The 17500-nt window shown below is 59.7% G+C and overlaps 1 non-coding gene across 1 annotated transcript; it reads left to right on the top strand.

Annotated features, from left to right (window-relative positions):
• Positions 1-13195: 13195 nt before the first annotated feature.
• Positions 13196-13314, top strand: LOC131868280 (5S ribosomal RNA). The gene has a single exon (XR_009366746.1). It is a non-coding gene; the product is annotated as a 5S ribosomal RNA (ribosomal RNA).
• Positions 13315-17500: the final 4186 nt, after the last annotated feature.

Raw genomic sequence — 17500 nt, 5'->3', positions numbered from 1 at the left:
TCGCGACAGTCATGCCGTGAGACTGTGCACCGTGCACGCGACCGAGTAAGGCCACTCAGAGACATCCATTTCCCAGGCATATGCCCCCTACGCACTTTTGGTGGTGCACCCCGCACGAACAATCCCGCCTCGACCAGCCTGAACAATTCCCCTCTCGAAGGAAGGCCTCGGCCTTAATCGTCCACGACAAACAGCTCGACGAGGCATGAAGCACCCACGGGAGCCGGAGCATGACGATGCAGAGTCTCGGTTCACAGGAGCCTGGGAAGAACATCCCGTACGGAACCCTTTACCCGAAAACATCCGAACCGCACATGCTCGCGACAGTCCTGCCGTTAGAGAATGCACCGTGCACGCGACCGAGTAAGGCCACTCAGAGACATCCATTTCCCAGGTATATGCCCCCTACGCACTTTTGGTGGCGCAACTCGCACGAACAGTCCCACCTCGACCCCGTAAACAAGCTTTTTTGCCTCGAAGAGTTCGTCGGAGACGAAGAAGCAACCTTCAGTGCAAACGTAGCACTCTTTTGTGCAACCGCCCAAACAACGCCCCCTCTACCCTCTGTCGAAACACTCGGCATTGCTGCTCCCTAAGGTGAGCTTCTCCTCATAGGCAATTCCGCTCTTATCCGGTCACGTTTGTGTGCCCGAATTTCGCAAGGCAACCTCCATGGGACATGGAAAAGACTCGAGAAGAGAGCTCGCTCACGGGAGAGAGAAGCCAAGGAGACCACGAGAGTGCTGAGAGTGGGACAGCGCTGAATAGGCGGGAGAAGCCTGCGCGTATAAACGGAGATATATATCCAATTGCAACGAAGGAACGTGCCAAAGATCGAGAACAATGGCAGAAATGCTAGTAACGTGCACTTCGGGACCAACGCATCACCGGAAGACAACCGCCAAACATCGAAAGAGTCGCGATGCTCCGCAACCTACGTGCAAAGCGGTCGCACACCGGGTAAGGGAGTGAGAGCCCCAAACATAGCTGGGCGAGGCGCTCACTCTGCTCTTTAATATCTCGTTAATACCGCCAAGGAAATGGCACAAGCACACACACACAAGCATCCTCGGAAGAGGACAGTTCGAGTGACAGGTCAAATCCAAGAGTTCCGAAGACTACCTCCAGGAACAATCGGGAACAAGACCGATTACAAGTCGTCGAGTCTGTTACTGGGCGAACACGAGATGCGCACAGGAAATCGATCAGCCCTCACAATGGCCCAAGGCCAGAGATCGGACTGCTACGATTTACCCCAACAATCATCGTGCCACTCTTCGCAGAGAGGTGATAGACGCCAACGAGCCCGCGCATAGCAATCGAGGTGTAAAAAGGGCGTTGAAGGCAGGAAGCCTGGACGAAAGAGGCTACGAGGTCACCTCGAAGCGGTCTAAGAATCGGGCGCACTTGGGGCGACTACCAGTGCCAACCCCTTATCCCGCGGTGCGTCCGACACACAGAAATTTCCAAGGCGGCCAAGGAGCCTCCCCGCATAGCAATCGGGGTGTGAGGTTACGGATGCAGCATTGATAGCAATCGAGGTGTGAGGCGAAGGATGCAGAAGTGAGAGCCGAGGGATGTAGCAGAGATAGCAATCGGGGTGTGTGATGCAGAAGAGATAGCAATCGAGGTGTGCGGTGGGAAGGGCCCAGCAGCCAGAATGCATGAAGCGACGGATGAAGCAGTGATGACAACCGGGCTGTGAGGAGAGGAGGGATGCAGCCAAGAAAGCAATCAGGGCTCGAGGCAAGGGATGCATCAAGGATAGCAATCATGTTGTGAGGCGAGATTCCAAAGGCTAAACGTGAGAGGCTGCAGGGTCGACTCAGAGAGGTCTATGCATGTGAGAGGCTGAAAGCAAGGTCGACTCGGAGCGGTCTATGCATCGGGCGCGCTTGGGGCGACTACCAGTGCCAACCCCTTATCCCGCGACGCGTCCGACAAAGAGAACGTTCCAAGGCGGCAGAGGAGGTTACCAGCCGAAGGATGCAGTAGCAATAACAGGTATAGTTCCGCGGCGGCCGAGAAGACTCACCGCATAGGAATCGGGATGCGAGGCGACGGATGCGGCGGGAAGGCCCCGACGGCTAAACGGAAGAGGCTGCAGGGCCGCCTCGGAATGGTCCAAGCATCGGATGCGATTGGGACGACTACCAGTGCCAACCCCTTATCCCGCGATGCGTCCGATACACAGATAGTTCCAAGGCGGCCGAGGAGCCTCACCGCATATCAATCGGGGTGCGAGGCGAGGGATGGGGCGGGAAGGCCCCAACGGCTAGACGGAAGAGGCTTCAGGGCCACCTCGGAATGGTCCAAGCATCGGACGCGCTTGGGGCGACTGCCAGTGCCAACCCCTTATCCCGCGATGCGTCCGATACACAGATGGTTCCAAGGCGGCCGAGGAGCCTCACCGCATAGCAATCGGGGGTGCGAGGCGAGGGATGGGGCGGGAAGGCCCCAACGGCTAGACGGAAGAGGCTTCAGGGCCGCCTAGGAATGGTCCAAGCATCGGACACGCTTGGGGCGACTACCAGTGACAGCCCCCTATCCCGCGATGCGTCCGATACGAAGATGGTTCCAAGGCGGCCGAGGAGCCTCACCGCATAGCAATCGGGGTGCGAGGTGGGGGATGCGGCGAGATGGCCCCAACGGCTAGACGGAAGAGGCCACAGGGCCGCGTCGGAATAGTCCAAGCATCGGACGCGCTTGGGGCGACTACCAGTGACAACCCCTTATCCCGCGATGCGTCCGATACGAAGATAGTTCCAAGGCGGCCGAGGAGCCTCACCGCATAGCAATCGGGGTGCGAGGTGGGGGATGCGGCGAGATGGCCCCAACGGCTAGACGGAAGAGGCTGCAGGGCCGCCTCGGAATAGTCCAAGCATCGGACGCGCTTGGGGCCACTACCAGTGACAACCCCTTATCCCGCGATGCGTCCGATACGAAGATAGTTCCAAGGCGGCCGAAGAGCCTCACCGCATAGCAATCGGGGTGCGAGGTGGGGGATGCGGCGAGATGGCCCCAACGGCTAGACGGAAGAGGCCACAGGGCCGCCTCGGAATAGTCCAAGCATCGGACGCGCTTGGGGCGACTACCAGTGACAACCCCTTATCCCGCGATGCGTCCGATACGAAGATAGTTCCCAGGCGGCCGAGGAGCCTCACCGCATAGCAATCGGGGTGCGAGGCGAGGGATGCGGCGAGATGGCCCCAAAGGCTAGACGGAAGAGGCTGCAGGGCTGCCTCGGAATAGTCCAAGCATCGGACGCGCTTGGGGCGACTACCACTGCCAACCCCTTATCCCGCGATGCGTCCGATACACAGATAGTTCCGAGGCGGCCGAGGAGGTGGGGGATGCAGCGAGATGGCCCCAACGGCTAGACGGAAGAGGCTGCAGGGCCGCCTCGGAATAGTCCAAGCATCGGACGCGCTTGGGGCGACTACCAGTGACAACCCCTTATCCCGCGATGCGTCCGATACACAGATAGTTCCGAGGCGGCCAAGGAGCCTCACCGCATAGCAATCGTGGTGCGAGGTGGGGGATGCGGCGAGATGGCCCCAACGGCTAGACGGAAGAGGCTGCAGGGCCGCCTCGGAATGGTCCAAGCATCGGATGCGCTTGGGGCGACTACCACTGCCAACCCCTTATCCCGCGATGCGTCCGATACACAGATAGTTCCAAGGCGGCCGAGGAGCCTCACAGCATAGCAATCGGGGTGCGAGGCGAGGGATGCGGCGAGAAAGCCCCAACGGCTAGAGGGAAGAGGCTTCAGGTCCGCCTCGGAATGGTCCAAGCATCGGACGCGCTTGGGGCGACTACCAGTGACAACCCCTTATCCCGCGACGCGTCCGATACACAGATAGTTCCAAGGCGGCCGAGGAGCCTCACCGCATAGCAATCGGGGTGCGAGGCGAGGGATGCGGCGAGAAGGACCCAACGGCTACACGGAAGAGGCTTCGGGGCCGCCTCGGAATGGTCCAAGCATCGGACGCGCTTGGGGCGACTACCAGTGACAACCCCTTATCCCGCGACGCGTCCGATACACAGATAGTTCCAAGGCGGCCGAGGAGCCTCACCGCATAGCAATCGGGGTGCGAGGCGAGGGATGCGGCGAGAAGGACCCAACGGCTACACGGAAGAGGCTTCGGGGCCGCCTCGGAATGGTCCAAGCATCGGACGCGCTTGGGGCGACTACCAGTGACAACCCCTTATCCCGCGACGCGTCCGATACACAGATAGTTCCAAGGCGGCCGAGGAGCCTCACCGCATAGCAATCGGGGTGCGAGGCGAGGGATGCGGCGAGAAGGACCCAACGGCTAGACGGAAGAGGCTTCGGGTCCGCCTCGGAATGGTCCAAGCATCGGACGCGCTTGGGGCGACTACCAGTGACAACCCCTTATCCCGCGACGCGTCCGATACACAGATAGTTCCAAGGCGGCCGAGGAGCCTCACCGCATAGCAATCGGGGTGCGAGGCGAGGGATGCGGCGAGAAGGACCCAACGGCTAGACGGAAGAGGCTTCGGGTCCGCCTCGGAATGGTCCAAGCATCGGACGCGCTTGGGGCGACTACCAGTGACAACCCCTTATCCCGCGACGCGTCCGATACACAGATAGTTCCAAGGCGGCCGAGGAGCCTCACCGCATAGCAATCGGGGTGCGAGGCGAGGGATGCGGCGAGAAGGACCCAACGGCTAGACGGAAGAGGCTTCGGGTCCGCCTCGGAATGGTCCAAGCATCGGACGCGCTTGGGGCGACTACCAGTGACAACCCCTTATCCCGCGACGCGTCCGATACACAGATAGTTCCGAGGCGGCCGAGGAGCCTCACCGCATAGCAATCGGGGTGCGAGGCGAAGGATGCGGCGAGAAGGACCCAACGGCTAGACGGAAGAGGCTTCGGGTCCGCCTCGGAATGGTCCAAGCATCGGACGCGCTTGGGGCGACTACCAGTGACAACCCCTTATCCCGCGACGCGTCCGATACACAGATAGTTCCAAGGCGGCCGAGGAGCCTCACCGCATAGCAATCGGGGTGCGAGGCGAGGGATGCGGCGAGAAGGACCCAACGGCTAGACGGAAGAGGCTTCAGGGCCGCCTCGGAATGGTCCAAGCATCGAACGCGCTTGGGGCGACTACCAGTGACAGCCCCTTATCCCGCGACGCGTCCGATACACAGATAGTTCCGAGGCGGCCGAGGAGCCTCACCGCATAGCAATCGGGGTGCGAGGCGAGGGATGCGGCGAGAAGGACCCAACGGCTAGACGGAAGAGGCTTCAGGGCCGCCTCGGAATGGTCCAAGCATCGGACGCGCTTGGGGCGACTACCAGTGACAACCCCTTATCCCGCGACGCGTCCGATACACAGATAGTTCCGAGGCGGCCGAGGAGCCTCACCGCATAGCAATCGGGGTGCGAGGCGAGGGATGCGGCGAGAAGGACCCAACGGCTAGACGGAAGAGGCTTCAGGGCCGCCTCGGAATGGTCCAAGCATCGGACGCGCTTGGGGCGACTACCAATGACAACCCCTTATCCCGCGACGCGTCCGATACACAGATAGTTCCGAGGCGGCCGAGGAGCCTCACCGCATAGCAATCGGGGTGCGAGGCGAGGGATGCGGCGAGAAGGACCCAACGGCTAGACGGAAGAGGCTTCAGGGCCGCCTCGGAATGGTCCAAGCATCGGACGCGCTTGGGGCGACTACCAGTGACAACCCCTTATCCCGCGACGCGTCCGATACACAGATAGTTCCGAGGCGGCCGAGGAGCCTCACCGCATAGCAATCGGGGTGCGAGGCGAGGGATGCGGCGAGAAGGACCCAACGGCTAGACGGAAGAGGCTTCAGGGCCGCCTCGGAATGGTCCAAGCATCGGACGCGCTTGGGGCGACTACCGTTGCCAACCCCTTATCCCGCGATGCGTCTGATACACAGATAGTTCCGAGGCGGCCGAGGAGCCTCACCGCATAGCAATCGGGTTGCGAGGCAGATTATTGGGAAGGGAACCCCCTGGGATGCGGCTCAAGCAGTGCCCAAAGGGACTGGAATGCGGAATCACATCGAGAGACCCAAATGCTATACGAGGGCTCAAATCGAATTATCGATTTGGCCACGACATGGACGCATCGGAACGACTACCTTTGCCGAACCACTCGCAATTGCATCCATACCGAAACCAATAGACATTTCCGTTAGAGCCCTCGCATAGCATTCGGGAATCTCGCATGCCCCTCTAAATCGACCAATGCTGGCGCTCAATGAAAATCCGAGCGCTACCACCGTTCGAGCGCCAGCATTGGTCGAGTTAGAGGGGCACGGGGGAGAATGCTCCAGTCAACACCTCCCCTATATAAGTTATTTGTCCGATTCTCGCACAACCGTAGTCTGCCTCGTCGAATCAAACAACGGTCCCAGATTCCGACTTCCGTTCCGTAGAGACCCAAAAGCTAGATGGAGGCTCGCAAGAAAGAGAGTCGGCGCATAGCAATCGGGTTTCTCGAACGTTTAGGGACCGAGCTCACTTGCGGATAGGGCAAAATCCGCCAAGCAACCCAAAAGCTAGACGGGGGCTCGAATCGAATCGCCTAGGCGGCCACAACAACGACGTGTTGGATCGACTACCAGTGCCAAACCATTCAGCAAGACTAGTCTGTGTCGAGGCCGGATAGAGATTCTCAGAGAGCGCCCGCATAGCATTTAGGAGACCTGCCGCGTCCCTCACACTCGACAAATGGTGGTGCACGTTTATAAATCCGAGCGATCCCAACCCTTTCAAGCACCAACATCGGTCGAGATAGAGGGGCACGGAGGGGGCTGCGTGAGACAACACAGTCCCCTATATAAGTTATTTGTCCGATTCTCACACATCCGAAGAATGGTCATCAAATCGGACAACAGCCCAAACTTCCGACTTCCGTCCCAGAAAGCCCAAGAGCTATCTAAAACGTTCATGGCCGGAACTCGATCGCGGCTATACCAGTCCGCCAAGCAACCCAAAAGCTAGACTGGAGCTCTAGTCGAATCACCTCTGTGGCCATTGCAAGGACGTGTTGGAGCGACTACCATTGCCGAACCATTCCGCAGGTCGAGTCCATACCAAGGCCGCATAGAGATTCACGATGAGCTCCTGCATAGCAATCAGGAGACTTGCCGTGTCCATCACAATCGATAAATCCTGGTGCAAGATTTTTGCATCCGAGCGCTCCAACCAGTCGAGCACCAGCATCAATCGACATAAACGGGCACGGGGGGAGGATGCTCGAGAACACTACCTCCCCTATATAAGTTATTTGTCCGATTCTCAAGCAGCCGAAGTCTGGTCATCGAATCGGGTCAAAGACCACAACTTCCGACTTTACCCACAATGCAAGTCATCGAATCGAACATCGGCCCCCGAGTCGGACTCCATGCGTATGTCAGGTCATCGGACCCAAATTCCGCCTTCCTGCGCATGGCGGGCCATCAATATCAACTCGGTCATCGGACCCAAACTCCGCCTTTTTGCGTATGGCACGCCTTCAAATCGATCATCGGACCCAAATTCCGCCTTCCTGTGCATGGCGGGCCATCAACATCAACTCGGTCATCGGACCCAAATTCCGCCTTTCTGCGCATGGCACGCCATCAACTCGGTCATCGGACCCAAATTCCGCCTTCCTGCGCATGGCAGGTCATCGGACACAAATTCAGACCTCGCCAATATTCCTACGTATCGAATCGGTCATCGGACCCAACTTCCGACTTCATCCATACTGTAGGGTCTTTGAGGTTGGCGCGGTGCGCTCAACCCAGGGAGTCGACCCATCGAAGCATACACCTCCCCTATATAAGCTATTTGTCCGATTCCCACACCTGTGTAGTTTGCACCTCTGACCAGGACATCGACCCCAACTTCCGAACTCGACTGCAACGACGGCACCAGCGCCTTGGTGCGCACCTTGCGACGCACAGTCCCAACATTCGCCTTCCTGCACATGGCAGGTCATCGGACCCAAATTCCGACCTCGCGAGTATGCCTACATATCGAATCGGTCATCGGACCCAACTTCCGACTTCATCCATACCGTAGGGTCTTTGAGGTTGGCGCGGTGCGCTCAACCCGGGGAGTCGACCCAACGAAGCATACACCTCCCCTATATAAGCTATTTGTCCGATTCCCACACCTGTGTAGTTTGCACCTCCGATCAAGACATCGACCCCAACTTCCGAACTCGCCTCCAACGACCGAACCAGCGCCTTGGTGCGCACCTTGCAACGCACAGTGCCAACATTCGCCTTCCTGCACGTGGCAGGTCATCGGACCCAAATTCCGACCTCGCGAGTATGCCTACATATCGAATCGGTCATCGGACCCAACTTCCGACTTCATCCATACCGTAGGGTCTTTGAGGTTGGCGCGGTGCGCTCAACCCGGGGAGTCGACCCAACGAAGCATACACCTCCCCTATATAAGCTATTTGTCCGATTCCCACACCTGTGTAGCTTGCACCTCCGATCAGGACATCGACCCCAACTTCCGAACTCGACTAAAAAGACCGCACCAGCGCCTTGGTGTGCACCTTGCAACGCACAGTGTCAACATTCGCCTTCCTGCACATGGCAGGTCATCGGACCCAAATTCCGACCTCATGAGCATACCTACTAATCGAATCGGTCATCGGACCCAACTTCCGACTTCATCCATACCGTAGGGTCTTTGAGGTTGGCGCGGTGCGCTCAACCTGGGGAGTCGACCCATCGAAGCATACACCTCCCCTATATAAGCTATTTGTCCGATTCCGACACCTGTGTAGTTTGCACCTCCGCTCAGGACATCGACCCCAACTTCCGAACTCGCCTGCAACGACCGAACCAGCGCCTTGGTGCGCACCAAAAGTGCGCACTTTTGGAGGGCACTTTTCTGCGCTCCAAAGGTGCGCACTTTTGGAGGGCACTTTTTGGAGGGCACTTTTCTGCGCTCCAAAGGTGCGCACTTTTGGAGGGCACTTTTTGGAGGGCACTTTTCTGCGCTCCAAAGGTGCGCACTTTTGGAGGGCACTTTTTGGAGGGCACTTTTCTGCGCTCCAAAGGTGCGCACTTTTGGAGGGCACTTTTTGGAGGGCACTTTTCTGCGCTCCAAAGGTGCGCACTTTTGGAGGGCACTTTTTGGAGGGCACTTTTCTGCGCTCCAAAGGTGCGCACTTTTGGAGGGCACTTTTTGGAGGGCACTTTTCTGCGCTCCAAAGGTGCGCACTTTTGGAGGGCACTTTTTGGAGGGCACTTTTCTGCGCTCCAAAGGTGCGCACTTTTGGAGGGCACTTTTTGGAGGGCACTTTTCTGCGCTCCAAAGGTGCGCACTTTTGGAGGGCACTTTTTGGAGGGCACTTTTCTGCGCTCCAAAGGTGCGCACTTTTGGAGGGCACTTTTCTGCGCTCCAAAGGTGCGCACTTTTGGAGGGCACTTTTGTGCACTCCAAAGGTGCGCACTTTTGGAGGGCACTTTTCCTGTGCTCCAAAGGTGCACACCTAGGTGAGCACCTTCGACCACACCTTGTAGCACACCAAACTCTGACTTTCGACTTCATCCGCAATGCAGGGTCTTTGAGGTTGGCGCAATGCGCACAACCAGGGGAGTCGACCCATCAAACCCAACACCTCCCCTATATAAGCTATTTGTCTGATTCTCATACATGCGTAGCCTGCAGGAGCAATTAGGACATCGACCCCAACTTTCGGCTTCTAAACGAAAACAAGGTCTTTGAGGTTGGTGTAATGCGAACAACTAGGGGAGTCAACCCATCAAACCCAACACCTCCCCTATATAAGCTATTTGTCTGATTCTCATACATGTGTAGTCTACAGGAGCAATTAGGACATCGACCCCAACTTTTGACTTCTTAACGAAAACAAGGTCTTTGAGGTTGACGTAATGCGCACAACCAGGGGAGTCGACCCATCAAACCCAACACCTCCCCTATATAAGCTATTTGTCCGATTCTCATACATGTGTAGCCTGCAGGAGCCATTAGGACATTGACCCCAACTTTTGACTTCTTAACGAAAACAAGGTCTTTGAGGTTGGCGTAATGCGCACAACCAAGGGAGTTGACCCATCAAACCCAACACCTCCCCTATATAAGCTATTTGTCTGATTCTCATACATGTGTAGCCTGCAACAACGATTAGGACATCCACCCCAACTTCTGAATTCGTCTGCGTTGACCGCACCAAAGGTGCACGCCTTGGTGCTCACCAAAATCCGACTTCCGACTTCTTCTGCTATGCGGGGTCTTTGAGGTTGGCGCAGTGCGCACAACCAGGGGAGTCAACCCACCGAATGCAACACCTCCCCTATATAAGCTATTTGTCTGATTCTCATACATGCGTAGACTGCAGCAATGATTAGGACATCCACCCCAACTTTTGACTTCTTAAACAAGACAGGGTCTTTGAAGTTGGTGCAGTGCACACAACCAGGGGAGTCGACCCATCAAACGCAACACCTCCCCTATATAAAGCTATTTGTCCGATTCTCATACGTGTAGTCTGCAGCAGCGATTAGGACATCGACCCCAACTTCCGAATTCGTTTGCATTGACCGCACCAAAGGTGCACGCCTTGGTGTGCACCCTGGAGTGCACTTTGGTGCTCACCTCGGTGCACACTTTGGTGTGCACCTCGGTGTGCACCAAAGGTGCGCACCTTGGAGCGCACCAAAGGTGTACACTTTGGAGCGCACCACATAGGGTCTTTGAGAGGTTGGCGCAGTGCGCACACCAAGGTGGGTGTTGAGGTGCGTGCCGAGGTGGGTGGGTGCTAGGGTGCGCTCCATGGTGGGTGCCAGGGTGGGTGCGTGCTAGGGTGGATTCCAAAGAGGGTCATAGGGTGGGTGCCAAGGTGGGTTGGTGATATAGTGGGTTCAAAGGTGGGTACTAGGGTGGGTTCCAAGGTGGGTCACAAGTTGGGTGCCAGGATGCGTGGGTGTTAGGTTGGGTGCCAAGGTGGGCTCCTGCGTGGGTGGGTGCTAGGGTGGGTTTCAAGGTGGACGCGAGGGCGGGTGCCAAGGTGGGTAACAAGTTGGGTGTTAGGATGGGTGAGTGCTAGAGTGGGTGCCAAGGTGGGTGGGTGCTAAGGTGGATGCCAAGGTGGTTCACAGGGTGGGTGGGTTCTAGGGTGAGTTCCAAGGTGGGTCACAGGTTCAGTGCTAGGGTGGGTGTCAAGGCGGGTGTCGAGGTGCCTGGGTGCTAGGGTGTGGATGCCAATGTGGGTCATAGGGTGGGTACTAGGGTGGGCTGCAATGTGGGTGCCAAGGTGGGTAACATGCTCGGTGGGTTCTAAATTGGGTGCCAGGGTGGGTGTGCACCCACCTTGCCCGAGGTGGGTGCCAAGGTGCCAGTGTGGGTGGGTGCTAAGGTGGATGCCAAGGTGGGTGAGAAGGTGGGTGATAGGTTGAGTGGTAGGATGGGTGGGTGCCAAGATGGGTCACAGGGTGGGTGCAAGGGTGGGTAGGTGCTAGGGTTGGTGTCAGGGTGGGTGGGTGCTAGGTTGGGTTCCAAGGTGGGTGCGAGGGTGAGTGTCAAGGTGGGTCACAGGTTAGGTGCTAGGATGGGTGAGTGCTAGGGTGCAAAGGTGCCAGGGTGGGTGCTAGGATGGGTCGATGCTAGGGTGAGTGGCAAGGTGGGTCCACAAGTGTCAAGGTGGGTGCCGAGGTGGGTGCCAAGTCGGCGACTGCTATGGTGGATGCCAAGGTGGGTCACGGGGTGGGTGCCAAGTTGCTAGGTTGGGTTCCAAGGTGGGTGCCAACGTGGGTGCTAGGGTGCGTGGGTTAAAGGGTGTGTCACAACGTGGGTGCCAGGATGGGTGCGCACCCACACTGGCCAAGACGGGTGCGGGTGCAAGGTTGGGTTCCAAGCCCGGTCACAGGCTGGGTGCTAGGATGGGTGGGTGCCAAGGTGGGCACCAGGGTGGGTGCACCCACCCTGGCCAAGGTGGGTCACGGGGTGGGTCCTAGGGTGGGTAACGGGGTGGGTACTAAGGTGCGTGCCAAGGTGGGTCATAGGGTGGGTGCCAAGGTGGGCACCAGGGTGGGTGTGCACCAACCCTAGCCAGGGTAGGTCACGGGGTGGTTGTCGGGGTGGGCGTCAAGGAGCCAAGGTGGGTGGCAAGTAGCCAAGTTGCGTGCCAAGGTGGGTGTCGGGGTGGGTGCCAAGGATCCAAGGTGGGTGCCAAGGAACCAAGGTGGGTGTCTGGGTGGGTGCCGAGGTGGGAGCCAGGGTGGGTCCCAAGGTGAGTGCAAAGGTGGGTGCCAGGGTCAAGGTGAGTGCCAATGTGGGTTCCAAGGTGCCAGGGTCAGGGTGAGTGCCAATGTGGGTTCAAAGGTGCTAAGTTGGGTGCGAGGTTGGGTGCGAGGGTGGGTGGGTGCCAAGGTGTGCTAGGTGGAAGCCCGGGTGGGTCGGCATCCCATGGGTGTCGAGTTGGGTGCCTGATGGGTGCTTCTTGTCAAGTTTTAGTCGTCGGGACTCATTTCGAGCCTTAGAGGTCGTTTCTTGTCCGGTTGCCCTGTCTTCGACCTGGGAACCCAATTTTGGTCCTCGGGTCCCATTTTTTTTTGTCTCGCATCCCACTTTTGGCCTGTGGCCTTTTCGGGGTCGATTCTCGTTTTGGGCATCAGAGCATGTTTCTTCTCCTAAAACCCAATATTTGTTTATTAAGTCTCGGAACACATTTTTGTTCTCGTGGACCCATCATGGGTCTTGGAACGCATTTGTGGTCCTTGGGTCCCATTTTGCATCCCGAAACTTGTGTTTTGGTGCTTGATCCCTATTTTGGGTGCCCACCTTGCACCAAGTGCGCACCCGGGGCAAACCGAGCGCCTTGGTGCACCGGGGCAAGATCGAGCGTGCACCCGAGGCGCCCCGAACATGCACCAAGGTGCACTCGGCCCACATGTGAGCGCAGGTCGTTGCGCCCGAGGTGGTGTGTGGGCACCGCGTTGCAGACGGGACACTGCACGCACACGACGCCCCCTCCAGGTGCACGCACGTAGGCCGGGCCGGGTGCACACCCGACGCCCTAGCAAGGTGCGCGCACCCGGGCAGGGCTCACACTTGGCGAACGGGGCGCACTTCGCGAGGGAGGGTGTGCACCTCGACGGGGGTGGGTGGCCGGGGTGGATTCGCACGTGGGTCGCGGTTTGCTAAGTACACACTGCGACAAGCTCATAACGGGTGCGATCATACCAGCGTTAGTGCACCGGATCCCATCAGAACTCCGCAGTTAAGCGCGCTTGGGCCGGAGTAGTACTGGGATGGGTGACCTCCCGGGAAGTCCCGGTGTTGCACCCTTTTTTAGTTTTTCGCCGGGCGTCGCAATGCTATTTGAATAAACCTTTTGCCCGTTTGCGTTCTCGTCGGGGCCGGGCCGGGCCGGGGTGCGCTGCCCGCACTACCGCGCGCGCGGGGGCGACACCGAGCGCGCACCCGAGGCGCCCCGAGCACACAGGCCACGGTGCAACCCGGGCGTTGTGCGCGCACCCCGGTGCGCCCGAGGTGCTGCGCGCGCACCCAGGTGAAATCGGTGTGCACCTCGGCCAGTGCGCGCTCGGTCGAGTCGCGCACGTTGGCCAAGGTGCACGGTGATGTTTCTTACTCTAAGGTTCCGCACCAGACGCCCGGGACAGGTGAGCGAAGCTGGGCGGGGCCGGGTGCGCGGCCGGGGCAGGTGCACGCAGCTGGAGAGAGCTTTGGAGCACACTTCGGAGCGCACCAATGATGCGCTCCATTCAAAAGTTTCCTGAAAAGGCAAAAAAAGTTGAGATTATAGAATTTCCCACTTGAGAGATTGTAAAAAAAAAAAATTTAAAATGAAGGAAACGCGGGTGCCAAGGTGTGCGCAGCCCAGCCAAGGTGTGCGCACCAAGGCGCCCACCCTGGCGAAGGTGCACGCAAGGTGCGCACCCGAGGCAAACCGGACAATTAACCCAACTTTCGACTTCGCGCGCACCTTGGAGCGCACTTCGGAGCGCTCCTTGGTGCGCACCAATCTTGGGCACCTCGGAGTGCACCATGGCGCCCACCAAGGTGCGCACCCGGGGCAAACCGAGCTCCGACTTCATGCGCACCTTGGAGCGCACGAAAGGTGCGCACCATGGCGCCCACCAAGGTGCGCAGCCCAGCCAAGGCGTGCGCATCAAGGTGCGCACCCTGGCGAAGGTGCGCACCCGGGGCAAACCGAGCTCCGACTTCGTGCGCACCTTGGAGCGCACAAAAGGTGCGCAACCCAGCCAAGGTGTGCGCACCCCGGTCAAACCGAGCTCCGAATCGTGCGCACCAGAGGTGCACGCCATCGTGCGCACCTTGGAGCACACTTCGGAGCCCTCCTTGGTGCGCGCCGATGTTGCGCACCTCGGAGCGCACCCGGGGAAAACAATGCAATTAACCCGACTTTCGACTTCGTGGGCACCTCGGAGCGCTCTCGGGTTCGCACCTCGGAGCACACCGAGGTGCGCACCTTTGATGCGCTGCCTTCACCAATTTCCAGAAAAGGCAAGAAAACATTGAGAAGGTGTGCGCACCGAGGTGCCCACCCTGGCGAAGGTGCACGCGAGGTGCGCACCCGGGGCAAACCGGGCTCCGACTTCGTGCACGCCGCACCTTGGAGCACACTTCGGAGCGCTCCTTGGTGCGCACCAGGGCGTGCAACCCAGCCGAGGTGCCCACCCCGGCGAAGGTGCACGCGAGGTGCGCACCCGGGGCAAACCGGGCTCCGACTTCGTGCACGCCATGGTGCCCACCGCGGCGAAGGTGCACGCGAGGTGCGCACCCGGGGCAAACCGGGCTCCGACTTCGTGCACGCCGCACCTTGGAGCACACTTCGGAGCGCTCCTTGGTGCGCACCATGGTGCCCACCAGGGCGCGCAACCCCGCCGAAGGTGCACGCGAGGTGCGCACCCGGGGCAAACCGGGCTCCGACTTCGTGCACGCCGCACCTTGGAGCACACTTCGGAGCGCTCCTTGGTGCGCACCATGGTGCCCACCAGGGCGCGCAACCCCGCCGAAGGTGCACGCGAGGTGCGCACCCGGGGCAAACCGGGCTCCGACTTCGTGCACGCCATGGTGCGCACCGCGGCGAAGGTGCGCACCCGGGGCAAACCGGGCTCCGACTTCGTGCACGCCGCACCTTGGAGCACACTTCGGAGCGCTCCTTGGTGCGCACCAGGGCGCGCAACCCAGCCGAGGTGCCCACCCCGGCGAAGGTGCACGCGAGGTGCGTACCCGGGGCAAACCGGGCTCCGACTTCGTGCACGCCGCACCTTGGAGCACACTTCGGAGCGCTCCTTGGTGCGCACCATGGTGCCCACCAGGCCGCGCAACCCAGCCAAGGTGTGCGCACCAAGGTGCACGCGAGGTGCGCACCCGGGGCAAACCGGGGTCCGACTTCGTGCACGCCGCACCTTGGAGCACACATCGGGGCGCTCCCGGGTTCGCACCGGCGTTGCGCACCGTGGTGGGCACCTCGGAGCACACCAAGGTGGGCAGCGAGGTGCGCACCTTTGATGCGATGCCTTCACTAATTTCCATAAAAGGCAAAAAAAAAACGAGATTTTAAAATTTCCGTTTTGAAAGATAGTGAGAAAAAGGGAATGCTGGTGCCATCTTGAGCCCGCCCTGGTGCGCAGCCCAGCCAAGGTGTGCGCACCAAGGTGCCCACCCTGGCGAAGGTGCGCGCCCGGGCAATTAACCCAACTTCCAACTTCGCGCGCGCCAGGGTGGGAGCGCACCCAACAACCGGGCCTGGGAAGAGCCAATGCGAGAAACCCCACCAAACGCTCTGACAAAAAAAGAGGGGGCGCTCCAGTAACCCCGCTTCGGAGCGCACCCTGGGCAAACCCAGCCAAGGTGCCCACCCCGGCCAAGGTGCAGGCGAGGTGCGCACCCGGGGCAAACCGGGCTCCGACAACGTGCACGCCGCACCTTGGAGCACACTTCGTAGCGCTCCCGGGTGCGCACCTCAGAGCACACCAAGGTGGGCAGCGAGGTGCGCACCTTTGATGCGCTGCCTTCACTAATTTCCAGAAAAGGCAAAAAAAAAAGGAGATTTTAAAATTTCCGTTTTGAAAGATAGTGAAAAAAACGGAACGCGCGTGCCATCTTGAGCCCGCCCTGGTGCGCAGCCCAGGTAAGGTGCCCACCCTGGCAAAGGTGCGCACCCGGGCAATTAACCCTACTTCCGACTTCGTGCGCGCCAGGGTGGCAACCGGGCCTCGGAAGAGCCAATGCGAGAAACCCCACCAAACGCTCCGACAAAAAAAGAGGCGGCGCTCCAATAACCCCGCTTCGGAGCGCAGCCGGGGCAAACCCAGCCAAGGTGCCCACCCCGACGAAGGTGCACGCGAGGTGCGCACCCGGGGCAAACCGGGCTCCGACAACGTGCACGCAGCACCTTGGAGCACACTTCGAAGCACTCCCGGGTGCCCACCGGCGTTGCGCACCGTGGTGGGCAGCGAGGTGCGCACCTTTGATGCGCTGCCTTCACTAATTTCCAGAAAAAGGCAAAAAAAAATGAGATTTTAAAATTTCCGTTTTGAAAGATAGTGAAAAAAAAGGAACGCGGGTGCCATCTTGAGCCCGCCCTGGTGCGCAGCCCAGGCAAGGCATGCGCACCAAGGTGCCCACCCGAGGTGCACACCCGGGGCAAACCGGGCTCCGACTTCGTGCAGGCCGCACCTTGGAGCACACTTCGGAGCGCTCCTTGGTGCGCACCATGGTGCCCACCAGGGCGCGCAACCCAGCCAAGGTCTGCACACCAAGGTGCCCACCCCGGCGAAGGTGCACGCGAGGTGCGCACCCGGGGCAAACCGGGCTCCGACTTCGTGCACGCCATGGTGCCCACCGCGGCGAAGGTGCACGCGAGGTGCGCACCCGGGGCAAACCGGGCTCCGACTTCGTGCACGCCGCACCTTGGAGCACACTTCGGAGCGCTCCTTGGTGCGCACCATGGTGCCCACCAGGGCGCGCAACCCAGCCAAGGTGTGCGCACCAAGGTGCACGCGAGGTGCGCACCCGGGGCAAACCGGGGTCCGACTTCGTGCACGCCGCACCTTGGAGCACACATCGGAGCGCTCCCAGGTTCGCACCAGCGTTGCGCACCTTTGATGCGCTGCCTTCACTAATTTCCAGAAAAGGCAAAAAAAAACGAGATTTTAAAATTTCCGTTCTGAAAGATAGTGAAAAAAACGGAACGCGGGTGCCATCTTGAGCCCTTCCTGGTGCGCAGCCCAGGCAAGTTGTGCGCACCAAGGTGCCCACCCTGGCGGAGGTGCGCGCCCGGGGCAATCCGGGCTCCGACTTCGTGCACTGCATGGTGCCCACCAAGGCGCGCAACCCAGCCAAGGTGCCCACCGCAGCGAAGGTGCACGCGAGGTGCGCACCCGAGGTGCACACCCGGGGCAAACCGGGCTCCGACTTCGTGCACGCCGCACCTTGGAGCACACTTCAGAGCGCTCCTTGGTGCGCACCAGGGCGCGCAACC

The sequence above is a fragment of the Cryptomeria japonica genome, unplaced genomic scaffold (assembly GCF_030272615.1).
Source record: "Cryptomeria japonica unplaced genomic scaffold, Sugi_1.0 HiC_scaffold_202, whole genome shotgun sequence".
Lineage (NCBI taxonomy): Eukaryota > Viridiplantae > Streptophyta > Pinopsida > Cupressales > Cupressaceae > Cryptomeria > Cryptomeria japonica.
The sequence above is the reverse complement of the archived record's forward strand: the minus strand, read 5'-3'. Positions and strand labels throughout refer to the sequence as shown.